This window comes from Microtus ochrogaster, chromosome 19, assembly GCF_000317375.1.
Source record: "Microtus ochrogaster isolate Prairie Vole_2 chromosome 19, MicOch1.0, whole genome shotgun sequence".
Classification (NCBI taxonomy): domain Eukaryota; kingdom Metazoa; phylum Chordata; class Mammalia; order Rodentia; family Cricetidae; genus Microtus; species Microtus ochrogaster.
Genome location: NC_022021.1, coordinates 27,735,477 through 27,758,511, shown reverse-complemented (window position 1 = coordinate 27,758,511; position 23,035 = coordinate 27,735,477). Strand labels below are relative to the sequence as shown.

The 23,035-nt window shown below is 46.9% G+C and overlaps 1 protein-coding gene across 2 annotated transcripts in view; it reads right to left on the bottom strand.

Annotated features, from left to right (window-relative positions):
* The window catches only part of Lifr (LIF receptor alpha), a 60,704-nt gene that overhangs the window by 37,062 nt on the left and 607 nt on the right, over nucleotides 1-23,035 (bottom strand). The window contains exon 1 of one of the 2 annotated variants that reach the window (XM_005356595.3): nucleotides 22,720-22,991. The exons of the other annotated variant lie outside the window; for it this stretch is intronic. The gene's annotated coding sequence lies outside the window, so the exon portion shown is untranslated. Of the gene's footprint in view, nucleotides 1-22,719; nucleotides 22,992-23,035 lie in introns of those variants that run through there. 2 annotated transcript variants of the gene reach the window in all.

The following is a 23,035-nucleotide window of genomic DNA, read 5'->3' as shown; positions in this document are numbered from 1 at the left end:
CGCACACACGCACACACACACACGCATTCAGGCACCCCAAGTTTTCATCACCAATTTATCTGTTGATGGACAACTAGGATGACTGCAATTTTTTGCTGCAGTGAATAAAAAAACAGCAATATGATGCTGCAAATTCCTCTAAACTAGGGTACGGAGTTCCCTAACTGTGCAGAAGTTCACTGAGACTTCTGTAAGTTCTATAGACCTTGGTTCGTTTCAGTGTGCGGTGCTTCTTATTTGCAACGTTTCTTCTTTTTTATTGGAAAGTTAACACAAAAGGAAAACCAAAAACGTCACAAAGTTTTCTGTGAGCAAAGGGGACAGCCATAAGAACAAGGAGGACATGCCATGAATGCAGCAATCGGAAGCAAAAAAACAGTGCTAAAAAGGTCTTAGACTGACGTTACATTTTAAAAGATTTATTTTATTATTATCATTATTATTATTGTACATGTGAGTGTGAGTGTGTGTGTGTTCCCACAGGCACGTGGCTGCCTGAGGATACCAGGAGAGGGTGTCAGTCCTCCAGGACCTACAACTGCAGGACAGTTTTAAGCTACATGATAGTGGGTGCTGATACAGGAACTCTGATCTTCCGTAAGAGCCACCAACACTCTTACCCCCGCCCATATTAAAATAGCTAAAACACCGAGTAATCGTGAAACAAAAGTAGAAAAATGGATGAGAGATGGAGACCTGCTAGAGAAAAGAGATTCAGCTTCTCGGTGACCAAAGCCTGAGAGAGAACGCATTTGTCACTGACAGCAAAAGGAACACTCTCCTTGGCTATAGCTGAACACTGTGAAAAACACACAGATGAATCTTAGACACCTTACATAATTATAACCCAAGCACATTCGAGGTACAAGCACAGGCTTCTAACCTGTTTGGCTATTTTCTAGGTGAGTGAACAAGTTCCCTGTCAACTCCAATGTCACCGAGCTCGCTTATTAGCATGAAAATGTATTCATGGAATGTCCACAGCACCCGCTGCTGAGGTTACAGAATCACACAGCTGTGCTGGAATGGCTCAAATCAGCACAAACTATACCCGCCAAATGGCTCAACATATGTTGGGAGAACGCCTCACTACCAGCTTAGGGTTATTCTAGAAGGGAAACTCAGGTTGCACTGCCATGCCAGGAAGAAGGGATGAGAGGGGCTGGTAGGGGGTGGCCAAGGAAGGGCTCAGGACCAGGTGCTGCCAGACAGGGACTCTAATCTTGGCTCCATTACTAATTAGCAGTGTGACTGAGGGCAAATCACTTAATCCCTCTGGCTTCAGCTTCCACCTATATAGCCCAGAGGCAAGTTCTGTTTACCGGCCCCAGAAGACTCTGAAGGCTCAGCGGCAATGCTCCTTTCCCGCCAACAGGAGCAAGCAGTGCTGAAGGGTGGGTAGCTGGCTGGCACAGACCTAGCCCAAGGGAAGCCACCTCCTGTGGACTCCTGTGCCTCAGGACGAGGTGATCCAGCAGAGAGGAACCAGCGTGGCATCAACAAGGCCTGCCCAACTTAAAACAGGCAGGGTGATAAAGAAGGCTTCCTTCGTCTTCACACTCACTTAGAACACTGGGATCAAGTTGTGTGGACACCATCACAAGATGCTAACAACACACTCAACTTCCCTTCCAACCCAGACTTACAAGGATCAGAATTACATACAGCATGCCTAGAACCTTCCAGTGCTTTCCCAGATAAAAATAATGTGAAGAAACATCTCTCTCCTCACTTCTGCCAGAAGCAACCACTATTAAAATTTACTTTGTGACCTGTGTGGTACCCCACCCCCAGAACAAATTCTTACGGTATTTCAGGAGCTAATTTGCAAAGTTCAGAGTGCTAGTTCTGAGAGCTACCTCTTGAAGCAGCCACAGGGTTACTGCAAGTATTTGCTGGTCAAAGCAGACTGCATATGGGTAGGCAGGTGGGAACCACAGTCTCCAGGTAGCTTAAAGGAAGCAGCTGGCAGGCATGGTGTGCTAAATTCATTAGATTTTCAAGATAGGATAGGAATCTGGGATTTCTTATGAAATACTCGAAGTTTTGAAGATAGGCAACTGATTCCTATTTCTGGAGAATTCTAGATACCTATGAATAATATAATTATCTTAAAAGATTTTAAAATGTTCTTACACCCTTCTGTTTAAGACAAGTCATTGTATCGACATGGAAAGAAGAAAGTCTGTATTGCCCTAAATGCACAGTCCTTAAAATGACCAGAGCCTCAAGCTCCCTCCCAGGAATATAGTGGTTCTGTATGCATCTCTAGTCTGCCTTGCTTGGCCCTTCGCACTGCGGATTCTGGCTCCAGGTTCGTGAGGTTTTGGACTCACTGCTGAGGCTAATGAGAAAAACGAACCGAGAAAAGGAAAGCGTAAGCCAGCAGCTATGGTCCTAATAGACTTGGTTTAGTTGGTTTGTTTCTCCTGTTTTCATCTGGGAGGAGGCGGGGGGTGGGGAGAGGAAGACAGAGAGAGGAAGCAGTGTGCCTGGAGTGCATGCCCATACCTTGCTGGCATCGTGTGTGCCGTGGGCCTGTAGGCCCTTGACCCTGGTACTGCGGGAAGCATTTAGAACACCTGCTCAGTCCCAGCCAGGGAGTCTCCTGCCCAGAAGCATCTTCTACCTCCACCACAGTGAGATACTCCCTTGTGGATGACAGGAGAAAGTACACCGAGCTTGGACTCACTGGAAGGCAGAAAGGAGCACTAGCCAGTCACAGCGGTCACAAGGCACCCAAGCGGGGGTGAGGGGATGTGGGGTGGGGGTGGCTGCCCTCCTGCTCTAGTACTCTCTATGCAGAGACTCGGCTCTGTGGAGCTCATGGAGTGAGTCTGTACATGTGACCACAGGGACAGGACAGGACAGCCTTCAGGTGTACGCTCAGGTGACAGTGTGCAGGAGACACCTGGACATGTTTCCAGAAAGACTGGTGGCAACACACATCGAACTTCTCAGCACTGAAAATTAAAAGAACACTTTTTAAAATACAAATGATTGCTTTCAGACTTCATTTAGAAAGACTGAACTATTGACTGTGGATATAGAAAGCACCGTAGGCAGAGGCAGGCAGATCTCTGGGAGTTCGAGGCCAGCCTGGTCTACAAGAGCTAGTTCTGAGACGGGCACCAAAGCTACAGAGAAACCCTGTCTCGAAAAACCAAAAAAAAAAAAAAAAGCACCGTCAATAGCCTCCAAAGGTCCATCTTCCATGACGTGCTCTTTGGAGGGTTCTGAAGAACAAAGTTTGCAAAAATGGGGCAGGGAGAGTGAGCGAGGGGAAACGGAGAAGTAGAGATGGGGAAAACATGACTCAAAACTACACTCCATGCCCAGCGTGGATCTCACGCTAGGCTTCACCAGCACTGAACACTCGAGCCAGTGGACCTCTTGTTCTTCGCTGAATTCCCTCTGCATTCTCCTCGTGCCATTTTTACAAAACTCCTGGCAGGAAGAGTGACGTATTCATTGTCACACCCCTGTCAAAGAGGTACAATGTCCGGCCCATAAGCATAATGACAGGCCCACATGCTGTTCTTATCCTTAGGCCATATGATATCCCAAGTGTTGCCCACACACGGGGAGCGACATTAGAGGCGTGGTTCCCACACCTTACACCAGGACACCCCAGGCACCAAAGTCAACTAACAGGGCTATCGGTGCCTGCCTACCAACTCTAAGAATCTCAGCCTGACACTACTCCATTTCCACATTCTTTTTCCTTTTGAGTTGACACGCATGACTTCTCCAATCTGTTACTGAAGTTCTAGGTCATAAATACCTATTAAGTGGGTTTTGACCTAGCAATTTTGAATTGTTAGGTAACTTCTGACTAGGTCATTGTGAAAACATTAATAAAATACTCCAGGCATGAGAGTACTTAGGGAGTCCATTGTATCAGACTTTAATCAGCATCCTGCAGGCAGAACAACAATATTGAAATTTAACTTTTGCTATGTTATAAAAAACATCCACCATGGTGAATGAATGTAGAATATTCGCCCCCCCCCACCCAAGAACATGCTAGTCTATGATTTAAATAGAATATTTTTTTATTTCTTGTCTTACTTTATCTCAGTTTCCCAAGAACAGTTTTTAGTACATGTCTTCAAGATTTTTATTTCTCAAGATCTTCCATGCCAAGTTGGCCAATTTTCATTCCACTGAGGCCTTTCTGTTAATTCAAAAGCGTCTCCATTCGTCAACTCCAGAATACCAAAACAAGAATGCGCTCAAAACTCCTTTGAAGGCTTCTCAGGACCTCCACACACAGCTGGGTTCGTGTGATGAACAAGACCCTTCTAGATGCTTGGCTCTAGGCCTCTCCCACACCACAGTAGCTCCCTAAATACAACATATCCAACAGCTCAGTGCCTCCCCACAACCATGGCCCCTATGGGCATCCCTTGCAGTATCTTCTATGGTGTTCCCTATTCTTCCTTTCAGGGATGGATGCTCTCTCCCCCTCAAGAGCAATGTCTGTTCACTCATCACTCATGTCGGCAAGGCTCTAGGAGTGACTCAATAAGTAATAATTAACTAGTAAAAAATGAACTTTCGTTTATTACAGGAGTGAGATGTTCTATTATTAAACTCCCAGGGCTGGGAAGACAGCTCAGTCAGTAAAGTACATGTCAGGCAAGCACGAGGACCTGAGTTCAACTCCCGACATCCCCTTAAAAGGTGAGCATGACGAGGCATTCTTATGCTCTCATTGCTGGGGGTGGAGGATGGCAAATACACTAAAACACCTGGGGCTTGCTGCCTGGCCAGTCGGCTTAGCCTCATCTGTGAGCCTCAGGTCCCAGTGAGAGATAAGACACTGTTTCAAAAAGCAAGGAGGCCAGGATGGCCCCAGAGGAGCAAAACCAGAGGTTGACCTCTGGTCTCCATATGCATACCCATGTGTGTGCACCTACACACATTAACATACAATTAAAGAAACAAGCAAATAAATAACCCAAAGAACATCCTACCTACAAGTGATATGCCTGTGTAAGAAAGCTTAATAAAGGCTCACATTCAAAACAACCAAGAGCAGAGCAGTTCCTTAGAACAGGTCCAGTCCTCCTCATCCAACCTGCTAGAACCTGCTAAGACCAGAAGTGCTTGAGAGTCTGGACTGTTCTTTCTTTTGCACCTTGGTATTTGCATAAGTACAATGAATTACCTCAGAGAAGGGGACCCAAACCCAAACCTCCTTTACACTTTATACAGTCCACGCACTGGGTAGTCTCAAAATCATTTTGTACAATGGTTTTGGTGACCTGTATTTTGACTGTGGACTGTCAGGTGCAGAATCCCCCACAGGCGACCTCACGGTGACCTTTTCAGCTACCCCATCAGTACCACGAATGCCCAGCGCACGTGTTAAATCTGCCCCTTCCCTTGCTGGCTCCTGACACCAGCAGGGAGCGCTCTTCCTCGGCTTGCTTGGTGACTGCTGGCTGTTCGCACTTTTTTTCCCTCACTGGGGATTATCCACTCTTGTGGCTTCAACCACCACTCACACGCTAATGACTTCCAAATCTGTTTCACAGAATTGGCCCCTGCCCAGCTACAGACTAACCATTTACCAGACAAGTGTGCGCTTATCTACACAAATCCACTCAAGTAGGCTCCCAAGAAATGTGAAAAAAAATACTTGGATGCTTCATATGCACTTGGATGCCTCGGAGTCCTCAAAACTCCAAAGGAAACACAAGGAAACTCACTTTCCCCCTAGGCATGTTCCCTCAGGCCATGGGCCAATTCGGGATCGCTCAAGACAGTCACTCTTGACTTCTTCTTCGTCCTTCCCATCTAATCACCAATTTTACTCCCCAACACCCCTTATTTTTCCCATCCTCAATTCCTCGAATTTCCTTGGCCACGTCCCCCACCACGTCTAGCATAGGTGACTTAATTCATCTTTTAATTCATTTCATGTCTCCAACTAGGACCTCACCAATGCAGCTTCCTCGTGAGATGAAGGGCTTTGCCCAGAAGCTGCAGCTCCCACTCTCCCTCCATCCCCTTCACTCCATCCCATCCCCCTCCATCCCCTTCTCTCCACCCCATCCCCCCTCCACCCCCTTCTCTCCATCCCATCCCCCCTCCACCCCCTTCTCTCCATCCCATCCCCCCTCCACCCCCTTCTCTCCATCCCATCCCCCCTCCACCCCCTTCTCTCCACCCCATCCCCCCTCCACCCCCTTCTCTCCAGCCCTTTCTTTCCGCTCCAGAGAAAACAGCAGGCGGTTGGCCCACCCACAGGACTGATACTATAGCCGAAGTTACAATGTAATGTCCACACCACAATCTCCTCCACCCTGTCTTTTCTAGGGTCATGGATGCTTCTTGGTTCTGAAGCTAACCCTCTTATCTCAAGCAAAGCACTACCTGTACTTTAATATTCATTTTTCATGTATATCACAAAATATAGAGATAATATTTTCCCTCTTTCTACTTTCTTTCCTATTGATTTTTAAACTCCTTGAACAGACCATTGCCTTATGACCCCTTTACATCTAAGAGCACTTTATATTCAAGACTTATTTAACAACTGGACTAAATGTGTTCAAACGAAGTTCTTAGTAAGGACTTAGATATCTCAACTGTTCCCCCATGGCTCCTTTACATGCCAGAGAGTGAGGTAAACACATACATTTAGAAACAAAATGACAACCTTAGCTCAAATTGCTGTTAGTGTCTTTTCTAAATACAGAGATTAAACCCACTCATAAAGGGCTGCAGGAATTCTGGGAGGAGAATGCTATTATGCAATCACTCTGTGCATTTCAGATACTGATTCTGGCTATCTCTGCCAGGCAAAGAGGAACTCTGAGTTTGCAGACAGCATGAACTGTATGTACATTATTCAGGGGCAGGCACTTTTATAAGTTCTTTAAATTTCCTACTGGGTTTAATTCTCATGACAACTCTATGAAGTGTCACTCTCCTCCCTCGTTTTAGAGTAAGACACCCAGACACAGGGAAGGCCCCACAGCTAAGAGGCAGGGCTGGGAAATCTCAGCTCGGGAACACCACACGAAACTGTGAAATCCACAAGAGAAGAAGAATCAGAGATCCCGAGGCCGGAGTCCAGGGCTCCAGCACCTACTGTCACTAAAATGGTGGCAGCAGGGACAAGACCAAAGACAAAGCTGGACGGTTAGGTCTTAGCTCTCGAATGGCAGGCCTCTGACTCAAGGCTGTCCTTACTTTACGTGCCCCCGGAACAAAGAACAAAGGAAGCAAACACAACCCTACAGGGGCTCTCCTCTTAGGGCACCTTGTCAGTTACCTCGAGCCCCCAGCAGCGGCAGACCGTGCTCTCCTTCCACCTTGTTGAGTTAATGCTGTACGAGGAGACTCCATCACCTGCTGCTGTGAGCACGTGGTAATCACACCCTGCACCAAGGGGATGAAATGGAAAAATCCGTCTTAGCGGTTCCCTTCGGACTCTGAGCATACTTTTGATTAGTTGAGCTCCTCACTGAGCAAGTGCAAAGGCGAACACACCCAGAAACCAGACAGCCAAAGTGGCTGTGAATAGCCAATGTAGTGCGGCAGGGGTGAGCTGCAGCCCCCAGCCTGCACTTTGGTCTGCTTCCCACCAGAGATGCACGGGGTATCCTATAGCTATGGAGCTTCCAGTGTTTCAAAATCTGAACCTCTGTCTTGTCTCACACAGACTCAGAAGGAAAAGGGATGAAGAGCTGCTGTCCACAGCATAGGCACCTTCACCTACGGACACTGGAGGCCTATCCAGGCTTTCCCCATTCTTGATCAGAGGAAGGGCTTTGCTACTTAAAAAAAAAAAAAAAAAAAAGTGAAATCTCCTTATTTCTAAATGCCACTTAGGGAGAAAATACCGCAACACAATTCGAGCCAAACAAAACACACTTCCAGGCCAAAACACTTCGTAGGGAGATAACTAAAAGCCTGCCTGAAAATGAAATGGCAAAAAAAAAAACCCTCTCATCTTAAAATGTAATTGTTCTAATATTTGTATTTCAAATGCACAGATACTGTCCTAAATGTGTCTTAATGTTTTAGTACTTTTCTAGCCAAGAATCTGAAATCTTTTACCCCCAAAGAACTCTGTTTTCCTTTTATTCTCAGATCTCAAAATCCTAGACATCAGCTTAGACTACAAATGCTTTTCAAAAGAACAAGAGGGCAGGGAAGGGGAGAGGAAGGAAGGGGAAGAAGAAAAGGAGGAGGAAGGGAGAAGGGGAGGAGGGCTTGCTCCACCTTAAATGTAAGAGTGGAATAGAAAAAGAAAACCCAAAGATTTAGAAGCAATTGGTATTTGGCAGAAATCCTTCAATGAGGGTCATTTTGTCAAGAAGCAGATTGCATAACTGTGACCAAAGAGGTGACAAGAAGCCTGAGGGCAGGGCCGGTTTATTCTGGCTCCTGGTTTGAGTGTCAGACCAGCAAGGTGGGGAACTCATGATGGCAGGAACAGGAGGCTGCTGGTCACATTCTGTCGCTAATCAGCATAAAGCTAAAGTTCTCCTAGTCTCCTTTTGCTTCATCCAACTTGAACGAAAACCAGCGCATAGTGTCCCTTCACAGCGGGTCTGCCCCATCACTTAAACTTCTCTGGAAACAGACACAGGCACGCACACACACACACACACACACACACACACACACACACAGAGGCGTGCACGCATGCACACACGCACCCGAGGTTTGCTTTCTAGGTGATTGTACAGTCCATCGAGTTGAGGATCTGGATTAAGCACTGGAGTGGCAGGGATCTACACCCCAGGGATCCATAGGCCTGATATTGATCATGAATTTGACTACATGCACAAAGTATTGAGAAAGTATTGATCTGGAAGAGAGACTGGGTCACAGTGGCCAGCTGTACCCCTGACCTGACAAACTCTTGGACTAGGAGACCAAGAGGCAGGAAAAGACATTAAGGTCTCTTAGGTGAATGAGATCTCCCCTAAGGTCCCAATGGTGTTTGAGAACCAGACAACTACTCTCAATAAACAGAGCTAAAGACTCCCTTTACCAGCTGACCAGCTTATTTGGAGGGCTAGTTAATGATGCCAAGCAGGACAGAAGGGATAAACAACTGTGACAGATTTCTGTGTGTGTGTATGACATCTTTCATCAATGTGCTGGATAAAGGAAGCCCGCCATTAAGGCTGCGGAAAGAAAACAATATATAGAAGAGCAAATCCAGCACATGTGGTAAGAAAGATGCCAAAAAAACCCAATAAGTTAACTCAACAGAACACATGTAACACTGGTAATTTCAGGGTACAAATGAGCAAGACAAGGGTGGTAACACATGGGACACGAACAGATACAGGTTAGGGAGGAAACTGTAACTTAGTGGCCCACACTGTAACATGGCTGCTAAAGTAACAGTCCTGTCCTCCAGGGGTATTAAAATTGGAAGATTCTCTTTTAGTCTAAAGAATAATTACAGATAAAATGCACAAATTATTACCCAAATTATTATACTGTTACTTTGGCAGCCATATTATAATGTGGGCCCGTGTCCTTTATATGAAGCTTCTTAAGACCAGACAGACATAGGGAATAGCCTGTCCCTGTAGAGTTCAACAAAAACCTTACTCTTAAATGTTCTAATTCATCTCTTCACTCCCTATGTAATCCATCCTAAGGATCATGGGTAAGTAAGCCCCGAGAATCTCCAATCACATGCCGAATGGTTCCCCACTACTCCAGTCTCATTTTAAGGACAACATAATTACTGTCTCCTTTGCTGTCACACTGGTAATGGAGAAATAAGACAAATGTCCAGGCTCAGGCTTGCTGAGGCCCTCACAGCCCTCATTTGCTGCAAGATCCCAGGCAAGTCCCCCAGGGCACACAGTCAGTCTTCCCTGGCCCTGAGGAAGTCCCAGTCAGAGCGTGGCACAAGTTCTTTGCCATTTCCTACCAGCTTCACTCCCTGAACCCCATATTTCTTCCACCCCTTCCTCTATGGTCCATGACTCAAGTCCAACAAACACACAGGACTCTGCCTTCCTCTGTCACTGCTCCACCGGGGACATCCTTCCCAGATCTCCTTTTCCATCACTTGTCCATCAGATCCCAGCTCATGTTCCCTGAATCCAACCCTCCGGTGCTCCTGCAGCTTAGTGCATAAGCCTGCTACAGTCGACAGAAATAGCTCACGAAACCATCTTACTCAGCAAACTGGATACGTTGATGTTTCCCTTAAGGAAAATGTCATGCAACAAATATGACAGTTTTGATATACAAGAACACAGAAATGGGCAAAACATAAAAAAGATACTAAATCAGAAGTAAGAACGCACAATTTAAACACTAAGAGACGTTAATGGACAATAAATCGCGCGTGTGATGTGCAATGCAGCCCCATGATGGTTTAGACAGTGTTAGTGAGAAAGAGGCCAGCCACCACAGGGCGAATGAGGAGAGGCTGAAACCCAGCTCCATTTCTGACAGCCTCTCTTTGCCCTGCAGAGCTTGGGGGCAGGGGGATGTCTCTCATGTGTTACTCAATAAGGAAACAAAAGGGTCAAGAGTCTCATGATCTGTAAAGAGCAAAGTCAGAAATGGAACCCGGCTTGTGACCGTGACTCCAAGGTCTGAATTCTGAGTCACGTTATGATGCAACTTTACTTGAAAGCCTTTGACTTGACGATGATGATGGCGGTGATGGTGGTTGTGGTAAGAATGCCAAATCATTCTGATAAATCTGATGGGCATTTATTGATCGTTCACTATCTGCTCGGTTCAGTGCCAGGGTGGCGGCACATGCCTTTAGTCCTAGCAGTTGGAAGGCAACGGCAGGAGGCAGGAGAATCTCTGTGACTTTGAGGCCAGTTTTGCCTATATGGTGAGTTCTAGGATATCCAGGACTACACAGACAAACACTGTCTTGACACACAAAAATAACAACAAAACAACAGCAACAACAAATCTAGCCATTTCTAGAAACTTTTCTACGAGGGATATTGGACAAAATGGCAAAGATGTTCCCTGTGCACCTGCACTGTCTATGAGAAGACCAGAGTGCGCATCATGTGGAGACACGGAAGGTCCCACCCCTGTCAGCATTCTGGTCACCTCTTGCAGCACTCTTACGAGTTTCTTAAGAACACATGCTAGTTTAAGTAAAACCTGCAAGCATTCCTTTTTAAATTGTTCTGACTTTTCCCTAGATGTCTGCAGAGCTCCAGCCTGCCCTCTCTCCAGAAACACAACTTGTTTCTTGCCAGTCTCAGACAGTTTGAGCTCACGCCCCACACAGATACTTGAGTCAAAGTCCCCCAACTTGTTCTCCCCTAGTCTTACCACTATCAAAAAACGGTACAGACACTTTCGAAAAGCAACTTGCAAAAACCACAGGCCAGGCGTGGTGGTCCCTGCCTATCATCTCAGCCCCTGGGAGACTGAGGCAGGAGGCAGTTCAGCCAAGACTATACAACAAGATCCTGCCTCAGCCTTCCCCAAAACAAAGCAAAGGAAAGCGCCCTGGCACTTCTTGATCCACCCCTTCCTGCATGGGAGCCTCCACCTCCTCTGCACACCAGCCTGGTAGCTACAGCCTCATTCATTTTGCAACCAAACACTGGCCACTCTGCTCACTGCTAGTGCCAGTTTCAGCCATGCAAGCCTCTTGCTTGCACTGTTGTCCGTCTCTGAAGCAGCCATCTCGCACACCTCCATCCTTGCTCCTCACACACTCATTCTGCACAGAGCAGCCATGGTCACCATCCAAAAATAGCCATCAGACCCTGTCACTGTGGATTTAAAACTGTGGGGCCAAGTCTTATAAACACTCTCCACTTTCTCTCCCATGACCCTGGCAGGCCCCGTTCCCCTTCCACACACGCCTCTTTCCTTTCAGTCACCATGGCCTCTCTCCTTCTGTTCCTCATGTGCAACCAGGCCTGGTCCCCCTCAAGAACATGCATATGTTACTCCTGCTGCACGGAACCTCCTTCCCTGGACCTCTCTATAGGTTCTATGTATTGCTCAGGTCTGACTTGGCATTCACTTGCTCAGCAAGCCCTCTGGCATCGCCTAGGGAAAGAAATGGCCCCTAGTGAGCTCCCACAAGTCCTGCTGCCCAACCACACAGGCCTCACCCTTCACCACTAAGCCCTTAGAGTACCCATCGGTATCTCGGCATGTGATTCTTGCTTACTGCCTGGTTCTCCCCAAGCGACAGGCACGTGTCACCGAGTGAGAGAGGCCCAGCTCACTTCCTCAGTGCTAAAACCCCCAGGAATTATAAAAACTCCCCAACACACAAAAAGGTATGGAGGAAATATGTCAAATAAGCCGAATAAATGACTCTGTAAATGTAACATTATGCATAATTATGCATCATTGAAGACGATTAATTTAATCTACATTTTAAGTCATATTACAAAAGAACTTGGGGAGGAAAGGGTTTACATCACTCACAGTTCCATATAATGGTTTTATCATCAAAAGCATTCAGGACAGGAACTCACCCAAGGCAGGAAGCTGGAGGCAGGAGCTGATGCAGAGGCCATGGAGAGGTGCTGCTTACTGGCTTGCTACCCTTGCTTACTCAGGCTGCTTTCTTATAGAACCCAGAACTGTCCGGCCCCCAGGGGTGGCACCACCCACAATGGGCTGAGCCCTCCCCCAATTGGTCACTGGTTAATAAAATGCCTTACAGTTAGATCTTATGATGACAATTCCTCAACTAAAGCTCCTTTCTCTCTAATAACTCTAGCTTGTGTCAAGTTGACATAAAATTAGTCAGTACAATGTCTAAATATGCACAGAAATCAATCTATCATCTATAATATCATATGGAGTTACCTCTGAAGGCTGAGACTGAAACCTTAAAAGAATCGGTCTCCAAGTTTCCTCAATTTTTATTAAGTAAGTATATTACCTGTGTCATTTTTGAAGCTTTTTCCACTTTTTTTTTTCCCTTGAGACAGACACTCACTATGTGGCCCTGACTGACCTGGAGCTCACGATGCAAACCAAACTCACAGAGATCCACTGATCTGCCTGCCTCTGCCTCCCAAGTCCAACTGGGATTAATGGTGTGTCTCCCACACTCTAAAGACAGGTCAATTTCTAAAAACGCACAGATGCAGAATAACAACAAACAACCCCCAGTAGAGAAACAGCAGCTAATAAAATGAGCAAGTATTTTTTTCTGAATTCTCAATTATGAAACAAAATGATACAAGCTACATTAAAAGTCTTTCATTTCTGACCCCAAAAAGAATTTGCAAGTTCCTGGAAGCTGTGGTTTGAGGGCTTATGTCCCCCAGGGGTCCTTGGGGCTGGGGATTAGAGGAGAACTTTGAGAGCTGGAACTCAGTGGAGGGTCTTTGGGTCATTTTAGGCGTGTGCTCAGAAGGAACTGTGGGATCCCAACCCCCAGGGGACCAAGCTTATCACACAGAGGACAACGGAAGGACATTAATGTTTAAATCACATTTCAGGGGCCATTTACTTCCCAGAGCACCCTGCTGTCTTTCCTCTTGGAGAGTTAAGAGGCTCAGGCAAAGCTGGGTGAGGTGGCTGAAACCTGCAATCCCAGCACTTGGGGATAAGCCAGCCTGGGCTACAGAGTGAGGCCCTGTCTCAAAAGAAAACCAAGCAAGCAAACAACAGCAGCAACAACAACAAAATCTAAAAAAAAAAAAAAAAAACTCATAAAAAGTGCTTTTGATGACCTCTGTCAAAAGCACAAAACAAAAGGCAGACCCAGCTCTGTAGCTTCTTCCACATCATTGGCCTGTAAGCGTTTAAGTCTGACCCCAACAACACAGCCTGTGGCACACGGTAAGACAGCGCGCACGGTGTCTCGAAAAACAAACAAACAAAGACAGGGTTCAGGGTTTTGACTGCTGTGAGCTGGAAATGTCCAGAACAGAGTCCTCTCTAGCTTCATTGAGCCTGGCCTTCAGGAAACGGTTGGCTACGTCCTGAACTTAGTCGCGAGTCGGAGTCTTCATGCCAACACAACACAGCTGGCTGCCTACCTGCCATAACAAACTCCTTGCTTCTCACAAGGAGAAATTGTGGAAAGTGACCCCACCCCCCAAGGGAAGCAAGCTAACTCCTCTGTTTCCAGAGGAGGAGCAGGGAGTGATATCAGCTGTGGGAAACTGGCATGGATAGAAATAGGATATATGATAAAATGTTGACCTTGCAGGAGGCCCCTGGCTATGTCTATAACCCCCATGAGAACTACAGAATTCACGATTCATAAAAGGATCTTGTTTTATTTAGCTATAAGAGGAGATGAAATGTAAGGCCAGCATTTGCCATGAAGGTGACTTCTGTGACTGCTGAGGCTCTGTGCCATCCCAGAACTTACGTAGGTGCGTACTGCGGACTCACAAATTGCACGTTGGTCACAACTGTTACCGACGTTCAAAACTGTCACAGTTCATGAGAGGCAGTGCAGTTTCACGTACTGTCGTGAGAGGCACAACTGCCCTTGTCTCGTGGGAAGATGGCATGCTGGAATTTCTCACTCAGAATACACATACATCCCATGCATCCTAGATTTACGAGGAAACGTATTACCCAAGATAATCTCACAAAAGCATGCACTCTCCCTCACAGTCACAGAAGGTGTGCCCTTCCCAGAAGATGTAGAAGCAGTTTTCAGCCTAGAGGCCCAAGAAATTGTCACCTAAGTTTAATATAAGTCATCTGTAAAACAAGGTGACGTAATGGAGCGGCTGCTCATCCAGCAGGTTGAACAAGCAGACGGCAGTGTTTGTGTTCACTCAAAAGTAACATCACACGCTTCCTTTGGAAAGCACAGGACGGGAGGCCAGGATTTGCGGCTTGCTACCTTCCTCCAGTGACGACCAATGACTGAGTGGACCTCCTGGCTCCATGGTGCAGTGGTTGCTCCTGTGTGTCACTCAAGGGGCAAGGGCACCTGAGTCCGGGGGCACTGGGGCCTATCCAGTGCCTGGCAAAAACAGACACACCCACTACTGAATGAGTCAGCCCTAACCTTGAAGAATGTATCAGAGGACTGCTCAATACAACTAGAGACGGAAAAAACTCGTCTTCAATTTAAAAAAAAAACCAACACCAATAACAAAGACCCAAGGCTGATGGCCTGAATTAGAACCCTGGAACCTTCTGGGCGGAAGGAGAAAATGGTCCCTTGGCAGTTGGCCTCTCCTCCACACATGCACTGTGGCATGTGCCACCACACATGCGTACTCACACGCAAATACATAAATGCTTTACTTTTAAAAACTCAACAGCCAGGCAGTGGTGGCTTTAATCCCAGCACTTGGGAGGCAGAGGCAGGCAGATCTCTGTGAGTTCGAGACCAGCCTGGTCTACAAGAACTAGTTCCAGGACAGGCTCCAAAACCACAGAAAAACCCTGTCTCGAAGAAAAAAAAAAAAAAAAAAAAAAAAAAAAACTCAACATATTTCCCAGTGACCAGGAACAATATTGTGTCAGGGTGCCCTGAAATGGCCTTCGTGACCCGGGTAATTTATACAACTACACATTCTACCTAGAAATTCTCTGGTATTAAGAACACTCAGTCGTCATCACCCTATCAGGTTGGGGTATATTTGGCAAACCTTCTCTACTGGTAAGCACCAAGAGCCGGCAGCATCACCGGGACCAGAACAGACACAGAACGTACTCAAATTCACACCACGTTGGGAACGGGAATGGGATTTCCTCCCACCCTATAACTGTACCACATGCTCTCAGATACTGAAAATTCAGGGGACTTAAAAGAGTAATGGCGCTTCAGTTGCTCCACACAGAAATGATCCACCTAGCGTCTGGAGTGTAATCTTGGCATCTTTCTATGAAGTGGCATGAGACTGACCACACACATAAGCATGCACACACATACTCCAACGCCAAAACTCAGACTGTCCTACACATGCCACCTTGTCCTCTGGCTCGTAGATGATTGAGTTCTCAGCATCTGTCCCCCTACGTCACTGTTCCTCCGTTACATGTGAATATCACAATCCATCCTATCACTGAGCATGGAAGCTGTTTCCAGTGTGTAACTTGTATAAACAACGTAACAAAATAGTCCGGGTAAATCATGGGGATGTTCTAGGGTGTATATTGTAGGGGAGCAGCCCCTCAGCATCTGTAGGCAACCCCCTCCCTCCCCGGTCTCCCTTCTGATACATGCCACTAACTTCTTCCCGCCAAGTTGGTGATCCCTGTGGGAAAGACTGGGCTCCCAGCCGGAGCACCCACACACTGGCGGGGTGAGGCCGGACTACGGCTGAAGCTGGTTTCTATATACATGTTTTTTTTTTTCCTTCATCCCCTCATGGTTTAAATTCCTAGGGGTAGAAATGCCTGACTAAGGGACAGGACACATTTTTGAGGCTTCTGATGAGTAATACAAAATTGCCCTCCTGGAGAGTTACAACAACTCAAACATCCGCCAGGAGCATCATGAAACGACAATTTCCACAGCCTGCAGGGTTTGCTAGATTTGATTTCAAATAGCCGAGATCTGCCCAGGCCATAAGGTTCTAAACAGCAAAATCGCTGATAAGATACATTTAGAAGAAAGGTAAACAATTCAAGACACAGCTGCTCAACCTCGAAAGTACCTACGTTTTCAAACAGTGGAGACAAAATGCTGAGGGTACCAGACACCAGCAGACTGACCAGTGACTCCAGGAACATCCAGTGCACAGCCAGGAAGAGGCATAGTGCAGTTACACATGCCGATTTGGACACTTAGGGTTGGGAGTTTGGGCTTTAAAACACTCTATTGTTTTTTAAAATATTCTATATAATAGAGTAAAAAATTAAATGAGAAAGTACATATTCTTTCATATTGTATAAATGCTCTCACAGCTAATGTACCAATCTGACAGGTTCAAAATTCTTTTATATATTTATTTAGCAAATATGGAGTGCCTGCAATGGACACTATGCCAGTGCTGAGGAAACATGGAAATCGACAGTGGTGAACCCCTCAGGGTGATGCTACTTTAGAATCCTAGGGTTGAGTGAGAGTTAGTACAAGCAGGTTGAGATGACAGCCGCCAGTGACTGTTCCCAGGCAAACCGTGGCACCTTTAGGGCTCAGTTTCTTTACCTATCAAACTCCAGACACCATCTGAGGGCCCTCTGCTCCTCTCAAGGTGCACTAGGTTGTTTGAACCCTGAATTTACATTTTCCCAAGAGCGTGCATTTTCCTCTCTATCTAGATCTTACACAGGTTCTGCCCTAAAATCATCTGTTAAAACTGCAGAAAAACTGGGTGACCCAGGTACCCTAATGTAAACACGGAGTAAAGTTCCCGTCAGACGGTTTTGCTCTCAACTTTGTTTCTTTGGAGAAGCTTCTCGACTGTTCTCACCTTATTCACGGCTATGCTACAAACACAAAGGCATAAAGAATGGCAAAGCGGTGGGTCTCCAGAACCGCTGTGTGGAAACAGCTGGCATCTTGTCATCTGCCTCAGTGTTTACGGTGGCACTCCAGTTGGCCACAGGGGTTAAAGCATGTAGCTCCTGGCAATAGATTCTCATCTCCTTCCTAACCCCCACTGGAGCTCAACCAACCCACATAATTCTGTCGACAAAATGATTGCAACTCAACTGCCCCGTTCGCGTTTTCTAATATTAGACGTGGGAAACACTACATCTGTCACCACTTGTCATTTTCCACCAGATGTTCCTGCTACCACCCTTTCAACTGTCCTCCAACCTAGGGACTCCTTGCCGAAGTCTGCTCTGGGGAGCCGACACAGCACCAAGCCACACACACCTTCAGGAAGTAACACCGCCTCCTAGTGGCCCTTCGAGGCACTACCACTTAGCAAGATCAGTCTCAACTCTAGCTGCGTGTGCTCATTCCAAGGGGTTCAGCCTTATAAAACCAAAAGAATAAATAACAGCCAAGATTTTTCCCACGATTCAAAAGTATACTGGGAAACGAAACACAACAATCCACCAGATAGTTTCCCTCACCTTCCAACGCTAAGTCGCAAGGCTTTTGAGCACCAACTTGAGCTTCCTTTGGCTGCAGCCAGGAGCATATGTGGCCGTATGTGGTGTCACTCAAAACAATGTAAGACAACTGGAATTCCTGTCCTTCTGCAACCCGTGGGGGACTGCAAGGCAACTGCTTGAAAGTGCTTTGAATTTCTCGGCCTCTACCCTCTCCATCTCTCCACCCCCAGCATCGGCTATTTGCCTGCAGCGCAAGCACGAAAATGACCAGAGCTGCTCGGCTCAAGACTGAGGCATTTCAGAGTCCATTCTTTTCTTACTGTCTGCACAGCTTGAACCCCAGCAAGTAGGGAAATACAGTTATCTTATGTGGAAGCAAGCTACTATCATCAGGAATCAGTCAGTCCGGAGGGGGCATTTAAAAAGAAAAATCAAACTCTCCTTCTGCAAGGGTGAGAGAACTCCTAATACCGAACAGGAGCCCAATCGTCAGTCTGCAGAGAGACACGACACTTATTCCACGGCTACAGCCATTGCTTGGCATCAAACCCACTTCCCAAGCTTTCAATTAATATAAAGGAACATATATTTAGAATGACAAACAGATTAGGAGTTGGGAAGAGGAAATACCACAAGTTCCTGCTATTTCCCAAAATAGAGCAGGCACACACACATTCCTCCGGTGAGAATAAAGTACCTGAGTGAAACACACACTTCTGAACAGCTCATTAGCGATCCGCACGCCAGGAGAACCTAAACAGCCACACAGGAACAGGCGCCAGAAACTCTTACTCCCGTGCAAATGGCATTTCACTGGGGTCAACAGTGAAAATTCGGGCTAAATCTCTCTCGGAAATCACTACGGTTTACTAAAAAGGGCCTTGTTTTGTTTTGTTTTTAGCATTTCCGACTTGGATTTCGTGGCAGAAGAATGAGAAGCAACTGGCTTAAGGCAACAGTTTCAGAGTGTGTGAACTATAACAGACGTAGTAGGTCAAGGGTCAGAACCAAGGTGTAGAGCTCAGATAAAGACTTCTTCCTGACTAAGAATTCTGACCAGTGCTGGATGATGGTGGCGCATGCCTTTAATCCCAGCACCTGAGAGGCAGAGGCAAGTAGATCTCTGTGAGTTTAAGGCCAGCCTCGAACCTTGAACACAGAGAAACCCTGTCTCGAACCACCACCCCCCAATAATAATAATAATAAATATAATCTTGACCAAAAACCAGGCAAGATTATTTTTTAACATCTTTATCTACTTGTTCAGTTATTCAACAAATAAAGCCCAGAGTAGGTGGTGTCTTGGCTGCACATGCAACAGGAATCAGCAAGACCTAGCCCTGAACTCCTGACGCCACCAGCCCAAGGAGAACTCTCCCACAGTCTGCTTCTGCCACACAGCTCTAAACAGAGGCAGCACACCAACCCCAGCAGGTTCTGGAAAACTCCCCTCCTCCCTGACCCCCAGCATAGCACCATGGTGGCCCTAGGTCGCCTAGGTGCCCCCTGCCTGAGCTACACCTCCCCATTCACCAAAATCCTGCTTCTCCTGAGAATTCAGTGCTCAGCTCCAACCTTCCTATGCCAATGAGGATCCTCTGGGCCCCGCCCCTCAGGCTGCATCCTCACTCAGCTCAGCCATGCTAGTCCATCAGTCCTTGCCACTACTTGGCATCGTCTTCAATGGTCCCCGATTTTAACTCATCTCCACAATCCAGATGGAAACTCATGACAGCCAGGTGTTTAACCTGCACACAACTGAATCTCAGTTCCCTGAAAACTGCCCGGAATATTAACAGAAGGCATATGAACACCCGTTTACGAAGAACAAATATGGACAGTAGTAACACTTTTGTATTGGCACCACAATGTTAGCTCCCAAATAACAAAGGAAAAAAAGCCACGCCCTGAATACTAACAGAGCCAATTGGGTTTCAATTAAATTTTGAAAGGATCCTCACAGCTTCTGGAAGAACAAAACAAAACAACAACAACAAATAAACAAACCCACAGCCTCCACCTATGATCACATCAGGCTACTCAATGCAGCAGGCTCCAGTGCCAGCATCAGCACCACCTAAGCTCGACAGTTCATTCTGCTTCAAAAGAATCACTCAAGAGATGCCAAGGACAAATATTTTCAAAAGCATCCTTCCCCTAAGAGTTGGCAGTAATCCTTTCCCAGCCTATAAAGGTGCGAAAGCAGTTTATTCACACTGAAGTAGAAGACGGCGTGATCTACCACAGAAAGCACAGGTTTTAACTTAACGGCGAGCAAACTTTCTGAAACATAAAACCATTCTGTCGATTTAATAAAAGGCATGAGCATTCAATTCATATTCTAAATCATTTAAACTCTTAACATTGAAGAGAAAAAAAAAAAAAAAACAGGGTCTCATTATACAGCCCTGACTTGGAACTCTATGGCCTAGGCTAGCCTAGAACTCGCAGAGATCCATCTGCCCCTGCCTGCTGAATGCTGGGATTAAAGGTCCCACACCTGCCTTGGTGGATTATTCTTATAATTACACATTTGTTCCTTTCTGTTGTTGAAACAAGGCCCAAGCTGTCATTAAGGGAATGACTTTAGGTCCTACCCATCAAAGCTCTCCTTTCACAGCGACGATGCACAAATCCCTGTGGGTCACTCTGGAGTCATAAAAGCAAAGGATATGCACTGGGCAGAGCAGGCATCCACTTCCTGCAAAGGGGAGAAGCAACTCACTGCTGTCTTTGGGCCCTGGGAATAACTAAAATCCACTTAAAAGCCTCAAAAAAAAAAAAAAAGTACTTTACAATAATTTCACAGCAAGATATCAGAAAGAATGTATATACCTATCACGAAAGAGAAACGGAAGTGAATTACGGTTTGTCCTTAATGGAGTTCTCAGCTGCTGTGAGAGAGTGAGGCGGCTTTTCTTCCGGGACTGATGGCAAGGGTCAGGATGTTGGACTCTGCAGGGGGAGGCTAAGAAGCTGGCACAGAACAGGGCATACAATGTATCCCAGTCAGTCAGAAGACAAAGGAGCAAAATGTTTGCAGAGCACTGGGCTATATTCGGAGAGAGAAAGCCAAGGGTCTGGAAGCCTGGTTCTTACTGATGCTGTGGGGGTGTGGCGGGGTAGAGGTGCGCTTTTTACTCTGAACTTTCTGTAACTACTGAGTCTTATCAATACGAAGAGATATCCCCCAATGAATATGACATCTTCACGTGATCGGCTATACTACTACTAACAATGCCCCCAAGAATGAGTCTTCAGAACCAAAAGTTTTTTTTAAAAAAAACTCAGCAAAGTTTCACTTGGTTTAATAGCACAGTGCCCGGTTCTCATTTCCCAGAAGAGAATCCAAGAATCCACTTAATTAGCGCCGAGAGCCTTGTGAGCTCACCTAGTACAAAGCAAATACACCTCCGTTCAACTCTGGCAGAGCCAGCAGCTGCCCAGGCCTCCTTGAAAATACACCTCCTACTTAAACTGAGCTTAAAGCTCTTCAGAGAAGCCTCCAAAGGGACACAGTTTCCACCTGGATGTAAGACAGAAAGGAACAAAGAGAACAATGTAGTGTTTTTAAAAGCATGGGCTATGCTGAGTCGGCTTTCCTTGGAAAGGCTTAAACTAGAAGCCTCTGCTCCTAGTGCAGTACAAAGACTTCAGGTCCACATCAAAATAATCGTGTAAGGGGAGGGGAGAGCATCAGCTGCAAAAAACAAATGCTTTAGTTTTTCATGGTGGGGGAAGGTTGTTTTAAATATAATGTGGGCACCACTTTTGCTGGGGGGATTTTTTTTTTTTTTGAGACAGGGTTTCTCTGTGTAACAATCCTGGCTGTTCTGGACCTCTATTTGTAGACAGGCTGGTCTCAAACTCACTGAGATCCACCTGCCTCTGCCTCCCAAGTGCTGGGATTAAAGACTGTGCACCATCGCAGCCACCGCACAACCTGGGTACCACTTTTGAACCCCTGACTAAATAGTCACATCAACTTGACTCTAAGCAATTTTGTTGAATTAAATATGAGACTGAAGACAAATTGAATGACAAACTTTAAACTGAAAGTTTTGCTGGAAAAAAAAAACCACCGTATTTAAGGAAACACAAAGTAAATGCAAAGAATGTATTTCTACGTAAATGTCAGTCAATAAAGGCACACATGCCCTGTCAATATCTCACTGCTTTAAGCACACATACAAAAATGGTCACAAAGATAACCCAAGTGTAAATGAAAGACTTGTGGCAGCTGAAGACGGGGCTGGAATCACATTACTCAGGCTCTCATGTAAGTTCACAACACATTCTGTGCAGTTTTCTACGCGTCTGAATTCACGATCTGTGCTTTTAGAGAACACATCAGGAATGCCACCAATCACGAAGCCTAACGTTGCTCGCCTACACTTTAACTAGGGGTTTAGGAAGTTTAGCGCCTTCGGACACAAGCACCTAGAAATATAGACAGATCAGTCAAATGCACCATAAAAACAGAAAGGACGAGGAACTACTTTGCGGAGGCACAGAGGCAAGAAATCATCTGGCAGGTCCCAGTTCCAGATGGGGAATTAAAGGTCCTTCCCGTCCCCCACCAGGTCACCTCTGGCCTTGGAACTCACCGCCCTTCGCGCAGCACAAGTTCGGCGCGGTGCAGTCCGCGCCCACGCGGGCAGCACGGTTGACCCTCGGCTGGCACGGACGGCGCGAGCCCGAGCAGGGCTGCCCCAGAGCCGGGGACGCGCCCCCCCCCCGCACGCGCTCCAGGCTGCCGCGCCGCGCCCCCGCACTCACCCGCCGCTCCCGCGCCGCTATCTCGCCATCCCAGCCGGCCGCCGCCCCGGGGCAGCACGGACCCTGCAACCCGGGACTGCAATCGCGAAGGAGCCGGCAGACGACAACCACCTTTCCGGCCTCCCTGTCCCCTCGCAGGCCGGCTCCAGAGGCCACCGATGACGGGCCGCCGCTGCCCTCCCAGAACCCCGAGAGCCACCGCAGCGCCAGGCGACGGTAACGGCCGCGGCCACAGCCGAGACGCTCCGGCGCGGACTGCGCGCCCGGGGGCGGCGCCAGCAAAAAGCTTGGCGGGGGGCGCAGCACCCAGGCCCCG